The 9,702-nt window shown below is 45.4% G+C and overlaps 1 long non-coding RNA gene across 1 annotated transcript; it reads left to right on the top strand.

Annotated features, from left to right (window-relative positions):
- The first annotated feature begins 7,346 nt into the window (after nt 1-7,346).
- On the top strand, nt 7,347-9,318 carry LINC02694 (long intergenic non-protein coding RNA 2694). Its single transcript, XR_014485066.1, has 2 exons — nt 7,347-7,478; nt 8,905-9,318. It is a non-coding gene; the product is annotated as a long intergenic non-protein coding RNA 2694 (long non-coding RNA).
- The last annotated feature ends 384 nt before the right edge of the window (nt 9,319-9,702 follow it).

Genomic DNA, 9,702 nt, shown 5'->3' with positions numbered 1-9,702 from the left:
AGGAGGGTCTTTGAAGGTATAGGGATCAGAAAGAATTTTCTCCTTAGGTAAGATAAACTTTAATTTCTTTCTCTCTTCTCAGTAGGATTTAACCTGATCTTCAAGAGAGCAAGCCAAGAACTGGGGCAACCGTAGGTCAGGGGCTGGGGCTTTCTAAATGCAAGGGGATGTGCCAGGGAGATGTTCATGCTGGTCCTAGCCCAAGGTGGGAAAGTACTGGAGCTCGGGGGGTGGTGGCAATATGGAATTGGGAGGTAGGAGGTCTGCTACTGCCAAGGCAATAAAAGAGAAAGTGTTAGCAGTTCCTATTCTAGGAGCAGCTTACTCTACAGGGAAGCAAGAGTGCATACTTTTATAGGACTTCAAAGCAAAGAATAGTCGGAGATGCAGGCTCAGGAAGTAGGGCAGAAAATCCAAAGTCGGTGGCCTTATGGTATTGTCTAGATGAGCATGTTTTGCACTTTGGAGCTTCGCAGACCCAGTGTTAGGGGAAGCCACTTCAAGGTGAGGATCTAAGCCTCTCCATCAGACAGCAACTTCAATACCCAGGAAAGTGTAAAAAGCAATATTTTACTCATGTGAATGTACATGTGAAACAAGAGGGGGGAAGTGTGCCTGAAAAAAATAGCAACCATCAAGTAGATGTGTTCCAAAGTAAAGAATAGGAGACCAGTAATTGCAGACCAAAAAGCTTTTTCCTCTCCAGAGCCTGAGCACTAATGCAGGCATTGTTCCTCCTTCAGAAACCCCTCTTCACAGAGCATTAGTACTTCAGAACATTTATACCTATTAGGATATGCTCATCACAGCTCTTGACAAAGCCTCCAAATTATACCTTTTATAATTCCGTTATTCTTTTTGTGCTGCGAAGTCTTATGCTGGGTGTTAATGCAAGGCAATTACCTTTATCAGGAGGAAAAGAAAAACTGGCTTGACTTCTTGCAAATGCTGAAATTGCCAGATCCGAAGCTCTGTTACTATCACCCTTGAGCGCCACCTTCAGGCAGTTTATTGGTACTGCTGTGGAAATTTCTAGCCTTCTCAAGGTTGCTTGTGAACTGAAAGGCACAGACCCCTTTCCTTAAGCTGCCTGTTGGAATATGGTGGTACAGATAAGTATAAGAACCTTCCAAGAGGCAGTTTTGTTTCTGGTGGCTGATTTTTCACTGATGTGATTATATTATAATGAGTGAATGTTAGAAAGCAGCCTTTCTAACATTTAATTTGGAGGCCCTGAATGAAAAATTACTGGACTGAAAAACTGGTTTGACTCATTAGTCACTGAGGTTATTGACTAAACGAATAAATTTACTAGATGTTTTACTGAAACCCAAGACAATCCTGATTCTTATGTTTAGCTGTTAATTTCAACCACCTTCCAAATTTCAAACCTGGTCTTCTTCCCCAGTTTTGTATTTTTAAACCTGGCAATTAATTACTAGATGATGTTCTTCTTTTTCATGTAGGGATTCTGATGAATAGGAAAAAAAGAAGAGAAAAAAAAAATCAAGATACCATTTCATAACCTTAACAAACTACCTTTAATAGTTGAAAACAATCTAGAAACCCGCTGATCTGATTCAAATAACTCCCACTTATCTGTTGGTCTCTCCTCACTCTTAGCTTCTATTGGCTGCCTCAGAGTTGAACTTGGTTTGACTTTCAGCTCTGCTGCTTTCTGTATGATTATATCACATAGAATGCTCTCAGCTTCAAGTAATAAAAAAATCGAACAAAAACCGGCCACATCTGTTATGCCCAGACCATTTGTTCCCCGAAGAAGACCACCAGAAGTCCAGAGTCAAAGGCCAAGCGGGCAAGGATCTTTAATGCAGGCTTCGACTTGGTCCCTCCGTTCACAACATACAAGGAGCGGCCCCGATGTGCATGGTGGGCCGTTTTTATGGGGCCCCGATGCATACAGGATATGTAAGGCTTTACAGAGGTACAAAGAATTCTTTGCCGTCACAGTATCACAATTTGGTAATTGGTTAATATTCTTAAGCTGTATACAATTAACAGTTTCTATTTGCTTCCCGCGCATTTTAATAAAACTACAAACGGTTGTGACCTTATCAGGCGGCGTCTCTAGGTGGTGTTTCTAGGATGCTTTGGGGCGGATGTGTTTGTGTTTCGGCTCAGGAAAGTTTGGAACAAACTAGAGGATTGTGTTTGTACTGCCGCCCAGGCGACTAACGATATGTGGCGCAGACACCGGTAATTAGAGCAGGGACAAGAGATCTTTCACAACGTTTGTCCTTACATGTCTGGATGCTCTATAATCAAACTAATTGGTTAGGTCAGGGGTCGGTCTTTAACTAGGCTCAGGGCGCCGCCCGGGCTGTTTGCCTGTGGACTTCATTTCTGCCTTTTAGTTTTTTTTTTCATTTGATCTCTTTCACATCAAACTATTAACTCACTTAACACAGAAAGTCCAGGGGAGCAGTTTCAGGGTTGGGTAATTCATCTGTTCAATAATATCTTTTTTTTTTTTTTTTAGACAGTCTTGCTCTGTCGCCCAGGCTGGAGTGCAGTGGCACGATCTCAGCTCACTGCAACCTCTGCCTCCTGGGTTCAAGAGATTCTCCTGTCTCAGTCTCCTGGGTAGCTGGGATTACAGGTGCCTGCCACCACACACGGCTAATTTTTGTATCTTTTTAGTAGAGATGGGGTTTCACCATGTTGGCTAGGCTGGTCTTGAATTCCTGACCTCAGGTGATCTGCCCGCCTCGGCCTTGGAAAGTGCTGGGATTATAGGCGTGAGCCACCGAGCGAGCTCGGTCCAATAATATCTTAAGTAGCTGGGCTTTCCCCTTCTTTTTCCCCTGCCGACTTTAGTGTGCTGGCTTTTGTTCTCCAGATGGTATCCACAGTTCTAGGCATCACCTCGGGGTGTTTCATCAACACACAGCCTGTTTCATCAACACTATATGTTTGTGTTTCAAAGAAAGGAATTTTGCTTTCCCAGAACCCTGCAGAACACTCTCCCTCCATGCTAATGAGAATGGAAATTGTCGTGAGTAGTTTAGGTTGGGCCATCCCAGTCCTGGCTGCACTTCTGAATCACTGGGGAGCTTTATAAAACGACTGAGGCTTAGACTTACTCCGGATAAGCTGATTTAACTAGACTGGGATGGTTCTAATGGGCAGCCAGTGCTGAGACCACTGGTGTAGTTTAATCACATTCCCTTACCTTGGTGGCGAGCGGCTCAGCCTTCCCTGAGCACGGCCCACCTGGTGCCTTTAAAAATTAGGGCTCTAATACTGGCAGGAGGTCCAGAGGGATGGTAATCCGGCAGTCAGACAAGCACGTTTCTATAACCAGTCAACTATAATTTGAGTCTTTACTTTTTTGCCTGGAAAATAGGAATTATAATATGTGACTTGCAAGGTATGCCTGCAGGGGTGGCAGCTCAGAAAACTCTGGAATGGGTCAGGGAGAATTCAATCTTAGCTGTTTCTCAGATCTCCAGAGTTCACAGAGATACCATTTTGTCTTTCCCCCACCCTTTTTTTCTTTTTTTTTCTCTTCTCTTCTGGGGCTTCCCTCTTTCTGACTCAGGACAAGGCCTTGGGGTTGGGTGGTGGCAGGGAGAAGGTTCCAGGTGACTTCTCACTGTGCTTCTAAAGCAGCATTATTCACAGTAGTTAAGATATGAAAACAATGTAAATGTCCATTGACAGATGACTGGATAAAGAAAATGTGGCGTGTGTGTGTGTGTGTGTGACACACAATGGAGTATTATTTAGCCTTAAAAAGGAAGAAATCCTGCCATTTGTGAAAACATGGATTAACCTGGAGGATATTATGTTAAGTGAAATGTACCAGACACAGAACAACAAATATCATATGATATCTCTTATATGAGGAATCCAAAAATAATCAAAACAGAGAGTAGGTTGGCAGTCACCAAAGGGACCAGGGGGAGACGTAGGTCAAAGGGTACAAAGTTGCAGTTACGTAGGATGAATAAGTCTTGAAATCTAATGCACGGCACAAGGACTATATAACATTATATTTTATACAGATGCTTCTCTGACGTAACCTTATTGAAGCATGCTGAATGTATATTACTTTCACATTGTCATAATGCTGAAACATCTTAAGTCAAACCATCATTAAGTCAAGGACTATCTGTACTGGAAATTTGCTTAGAGAGTAGATTTTAGGTGTTCTTACCACACACCCTAAAAAAGGTAACTCTGAGATGATGATATGTTAATTGACTTGACTGTAGTAATTATTTCACTGTGTGTATCAAAATATCATGTTGTACACCTTAAATATATACAATAAAGCAAACATACCCTGACATGGCCAAATAACTAAGTAAATATATGTTTTATCCCCTTCATCTCCAACTGGCTTTATATCTCACTATCCAGCAAGGGGAGGAAAACCAGGCAGCTTTTCTGGCCCTCTTGTCCTGGACTCCCTAATAGTTACTCTTGAAGCCGGAACCCAGTGTCTTGGCTCTCAGAGGCTTTCATGGAAGCTCTCTGAAAATAAGATTTCTCCAAAGGGTTTCTATCACGGGCTTGCAGGGCCGTAGTTACTTTACACATCAGTGCTCTTTTTCCCTGGGTGGGGAGGGAATGACGTAACACAGTCATGTACATTGGAGACTTGAGCCTGGCTGCCTGGTCCTGCCCTCTCCATCAGAGCCCTTGATCCCTTGGGATTTTCCCCCAGAGTCCAGTTTTTTGTCTTTCTCCCCCCAGTTTGACCTCCTCTGGGGATTCCCAGCCCATCAAACATGTATGTCTGAATATGTGTTTCCACACTCCATTCGCTGCCCACCACGTGCCAGATACCACCTGAACCTTGAGAACACAGCAGTGAACAAAATTGGCAAGGGCCCTGCTCCCATGGAGCTCACACGTGTGTAGGGTGACACCAGAAAGTAAACAATAAGCAAACCAGACCTAACATCATGTCAGACAATGATAAGAAAATGGGAAGGTGGGATAGTGAACCCTTGGGGTGGGTGGGCTACTCCAGAGGGGGCATCGGGCGTCATCACCTCTAAGGGGAGACATTTGAACTGAGGCCTGAACAGTGAGAGGGGCCCAGCCACAAAGAAGCTGGAGGAGGAATGTTTTAGACAGAGGCAACAGTGAGTAAGGCCTCCAAGGTAGAAATAAACTTGGGGTGTTGGAAGAACAGCGAGAAGGTTGGTGGGCTGGAGTAGAGTAGAGTAGGGTCCAAGTTCATTTTAACAGCACACATGGAACTTAGGCCAATTCCAGGACATGACTGGACACTTATGTTAAGGCTTCCTAAAAGATAGTGTAACAGTTGGGAAGTTACCAGATGTTCTGTGCTGGAAGCCTTGTCTTCCCAGAACACATGAGACTCTCCCAGTGATGGCATTACCTGCTTGCCTGAAACCATCTCACCTTCAACTTTAAGGACAGAGACATCCAGTTTAATGTCACCCTGGTCTGATTCATTGTGATTCCATTATTTAAAAACTATGAATCTTTATTTCCATTACAGCCATAGAAGTTTTTCCCGACATTCCAAGAGCTGTCTTCCACTCTAAACCAAGAAGAGCTAACAGAGCTACGTGTTCTCTGCATTGCTGGGCAGTGCATGATACTACAAACACTCTCAACCAATGAGCTCTCTCCTCAGTTGAGGATGTTCTACAATGTGGGACTTTGTTTTTACTACTGATTTTGTGTGCTCAAAATTGTCAGCCTAGGTCCCCAGTAAAGAGATTGGGTCTCTGACCTGGGCTAGTCTCAATGAAAAGGAAAAGGGAATTCACTGCTATTTCCCAAAAGTTGGGTGGTTGAGATGATGTAGGCAGTTTTGAGGTGGAGCAGAATCATGGGGGAGGGGTGCAGGGAGTCAAGGATTCTTCCACTCTGGGTTGGGAATCTGCAATCCCTTTGATGTAATAGCTTGCCCGATGTTTGAACTATTAAATTGTTTCTGGGGTTCAGACTGTAGAACCCACTGAGGCAGAAAAGTGGGAACTTGGTAGGAAAACATAAAGATGACTGTGTGTTGGATACTTCAAGAAGGTACAAGGTCCTCCCCAGGGAACTTTTGCTAAAAGCGGATCAGGAACAAGAGGCGAATTATATAACTTTGGTTCAGAAGCCACATCTACCTGTAATCAGCCATCGGAGGCTGAGGAAGGTCAAATTATCTTGTGTCTTCCTTATCATCATCATCACTATTAGCAGCAGCAGTAGCAATAGCAGCAGCAGCAGAGTTCTATGTCACACTCTATTACTAAAGCTAAAGATTGCATGTGATTATAGATATTTATTATTCTGGTAATTGTCATGGTGATCTTTGCAGAAAGACCTGAGAGGAAAACTCCCTCCTAGTCATATCTGGAGGCCAATGTCCTTAAACAGAAAACTGGGGTCATACCCTGTAAAACCTACCAGACCAAGTAATTCAGAGCTGGGATGGGGGCAGGATCTCTTTAGAGTAAGACTTGTCTTCCAAGCCACCTAACTGTCATCTGGAGCTTGTCACTGCTGACAAGTTTCTTCCTTGCTGCCAGCTTGTTCCGTATCACTCAGGGTTATCATCAGTAACTTAGCCCTAAGAGAGGTACAGGAAAGATTTTAAAAAGGAATGCTATGTTGGTGGGGAATCGTTCTCTAAAAGTCTGCCTTGCCAGGAAATTTTAAGCGGTAGGAGCAGAAGTGACAACCACAGCTGGCACTTTGGGTTTTGTGGTGTGAAGCAAAGGCTTTTTAACGGAGAGAGGACTGGTGCCCATTCCTGGTGGCAGCTTCTGCCACTGGAAGCCTGGTTGGCTAGAATGCGATGCTGTGATGGGGACTGTGTCTGGATCCCAGCTGTCACAACCTGGCGTCCAGATCTGAATTCTAGAGCAGAGGGAGGGAAGGCAGAACACCCTACCAGCACACTCATGTTTGGAGTCTGGCCTAGAGCAAAGAGCCTGAGTCGCTGTTGGCCAAACGTTGGCCTGTGCTTGTCAGACTGGGCTGAAGACTTCCTCCCTGGTCTATCCTTCACCTCTTATGCCATGGTTTTGGGAAGCACTGTGCTCAGCCGGCTGAACTGCTTCTTGTGTGTGTGACTAGGGTGCCAGCCAGGTCAGGAATGTCCAGGACTGGAAGAAACGCAGGGGCAGGACAACAGCACAAGCTGATGAGGAGGCTGCCCCACCAGGAGCTCTGCTGAAGGCTGCAGCCTCTCTGCTGAGAGTCAACCACTGTGCTGACTCACCATCCTTGTGGTTGAGAACCCATCAGCAAATTGGCAGCTCTGATGAACCCTGGAGCTGCAAAATATAGGCCGGAGAACCTCAGCCGGAAGGGATTTCAGTTAGTGACAGGTTTTCTATTCTTATATGGAACTACAAGGGGCCCAAGAGGACCTGGGCATTTCCCTCTCTAGTCCCTGGAAGGACCATGAAACCAGGCCAGGAAGCAAGGCTAAGGGCAGGAGCAGTGTCTGTCTCCAGGGGTCTGTTTGGACTGCTGTAAATCCTCCCTTGCTCTGTTTTTGTTTTTTTTTTTTTTTCTGCTATGGCTGAACCTGGATCTAGCAGGGTCACCATCTCAGTCCCCTGGTGAGCTTAGCTCCTGCCTCCCAGAGATCTGGAATGACCTTATTCAGACACCTCCAGCAATTTCAGACTGGGGCTCCAGCCTGTATAAGTCAGGGGCAAGGACTGGGGAGGCAAGAGGGTTAAGGGAGTGAGAGGTGAGAGTTACAATCCACACTGTATTTTATGTCAACGGCATCCCCTGGAGTACTGCAAAGCTCTAAGTCAGATGTCCCAGTGGGGGGCACCACCCATCCTAGACTTTCTCCCCTGCCTGATGATCCTTCTAGCAACATCAAATCAGCACATAGCACTGTACTTGGCCATTAAGGTAGTAAATAAATGCCTGGTGAGTGTGTACTAGTTTGGTAGATAGAAAGATGCCCACCCCCACGCCGACCCAAAGATGTTCACATTCTCATTCCCAGAACGTGTGAATATGCTATCTTAATAGCAAACAAGATTTTGCAAGTGTGGTTAACGTTAAGGATCTTGAGATAAAGAGATTATCCTGGATTATCCAAATGGGCCCAATCTAATCCTAAAAAGCAGACGGTCTTCCCTGGGTGCAGTCAGAGACAGAAATGAATCTAGGGGAAATGGGGTCAAAGAGAGGGCCATGAGAGAAGGATTCCATGCCCTGCGGCTGGTTCTGAGAGGTAGGGACTCTACATAAGGACAGAGCAAATGTCTTCTAGGAGTTCAGGGTGACCCCAGTTAGCAACCAGAAAGGACCTCAGTCTTACAATCCCACGGAACTGTCAAGACCAGAATGAGCCAAGATAAAGACTCACCCTGAGAGCTGCCTCTAAGGAATGCTGTCCTGCCGAGACATTGATTTCAGTCCTACGAGACCCATAGGACTTCTGGCCCATAGAACTAAATGATAGTAAGTGTGTGTTTTAAGCTGTTAAAGTTTTAGTAATTTATTAAAGTAGCAACTGATAATTAATACAAATGGCTGTAAAATGGAATGTATTTTGTAATTGAACATAATTTTCTTGCCTCTGGTGTCCCTAGTTTCCTTGGTGGTTGCCAGCGGTAGAGAAGTCCTTTTCCATGGTTAGCTGTGTGCTAGGGATGGGGAGGGCATCCTTTCTCTGGTCCCAAGTGCTTCTTGGCACCCTGGGTTTACTTTTCTGCGACGTCCCCTGGTATAGGTGTCGCTAGAGGCTGGCCTTTTTAGGAAGCACATAGAACTCCCTGCTGCTTCAAAATCAGTCAGGGGCTCCATGCCAGGCAGGTGCTCCAGACCCATTCCATTTATTAATCATCTATTCTGTATAAGAAACTTGATGAATTTTATTTCCTTTAATTCTAACAACTATATGAAGTAGGTAATGTTATCCCCATTTTACAGGGAGGAAAGCTGAGGCTCAGAGCAAGTGAACATCTCACCCAGGGTCACTAACAAGAGCTCAGGGATTGGAACCCAGGAGAAGATGCTTCCCTTCTCTTCTCCACGAGTCCTTTTAGGGCTGGCAAGTTGACGCAAGCTGCAGCTCATGCCTTCAGACCATGCTGGGTCCAAGGAAATGCATGGATCTCCTCCATTACAAAGTTTGACTCCAAGAGAAGCCCAGAAGTGGCTTCCAGCCCCTCCTACCTGACTGTGCCCCGCCCTTCACCACTTCCTGTCTTCCTGCCGCCCAGTGGCAGATGTGTCTGTGGGGGCTGCTACCTGGGAAAGTCCACCAGGGGGAGTGCATGGCAATCTCTCCTCTCAGATCCTCTGGGGGTTCCTTTCCCCACCCAAACTAGGTCTGGAGGTTGATGTCGGTGTGGTGTGGAAGATGTTGGGGAGAAGCTGCAGGTGCCTTCTTACTAGCTCTTCCTTAAAATTTGTCTCTCCCTCTCCTTGTTAGTCTGTTTTATAACTCACACTCCAGCAGGGGGGAAGTAAAGGAGCTTATCCTGTTCACAGATCCTGTAACCCGTGGTGGTTATTACCTCATAGCTGGTGCAGTGTCCTTTGAGCCTGGCAGTTTGGTTTAGATTCAAGTGTCTATTCTTTGCAGTCTTTCTGGGGTTGGTAGCAGAGAAAGAGAATACAGGTAATTCGATTACTTAGGTTCTTCGTGTGCAAAAGTTAAAGCCCTACCACAAACGTATGACTGGGTGTTATATTGTAATAACCTGGACACCGCCAAGACAACTT

This window comes from Rhinopithecus bieti, unplaced genomic scaffold (assembly GCF_001698545.2).
Source record: "Rhinopithecus bieti isolate Rb0 unplaced genomic scaffold, ASM169854v2 scaffold_115, whole genome shotgun sequence".
In the NCBI taxonomy this organism is placed as follows: Eukaryota; Metazoa; Chordata; class Mammalia; order Primates; family Cercopithecidae; genus Rhinopithecus; species Rhinopithecus bieti.
Note: the sequence above shows the minus strand (reverse complement) of the source record. Positions and strands in the feature narration are given on the sequence as shown.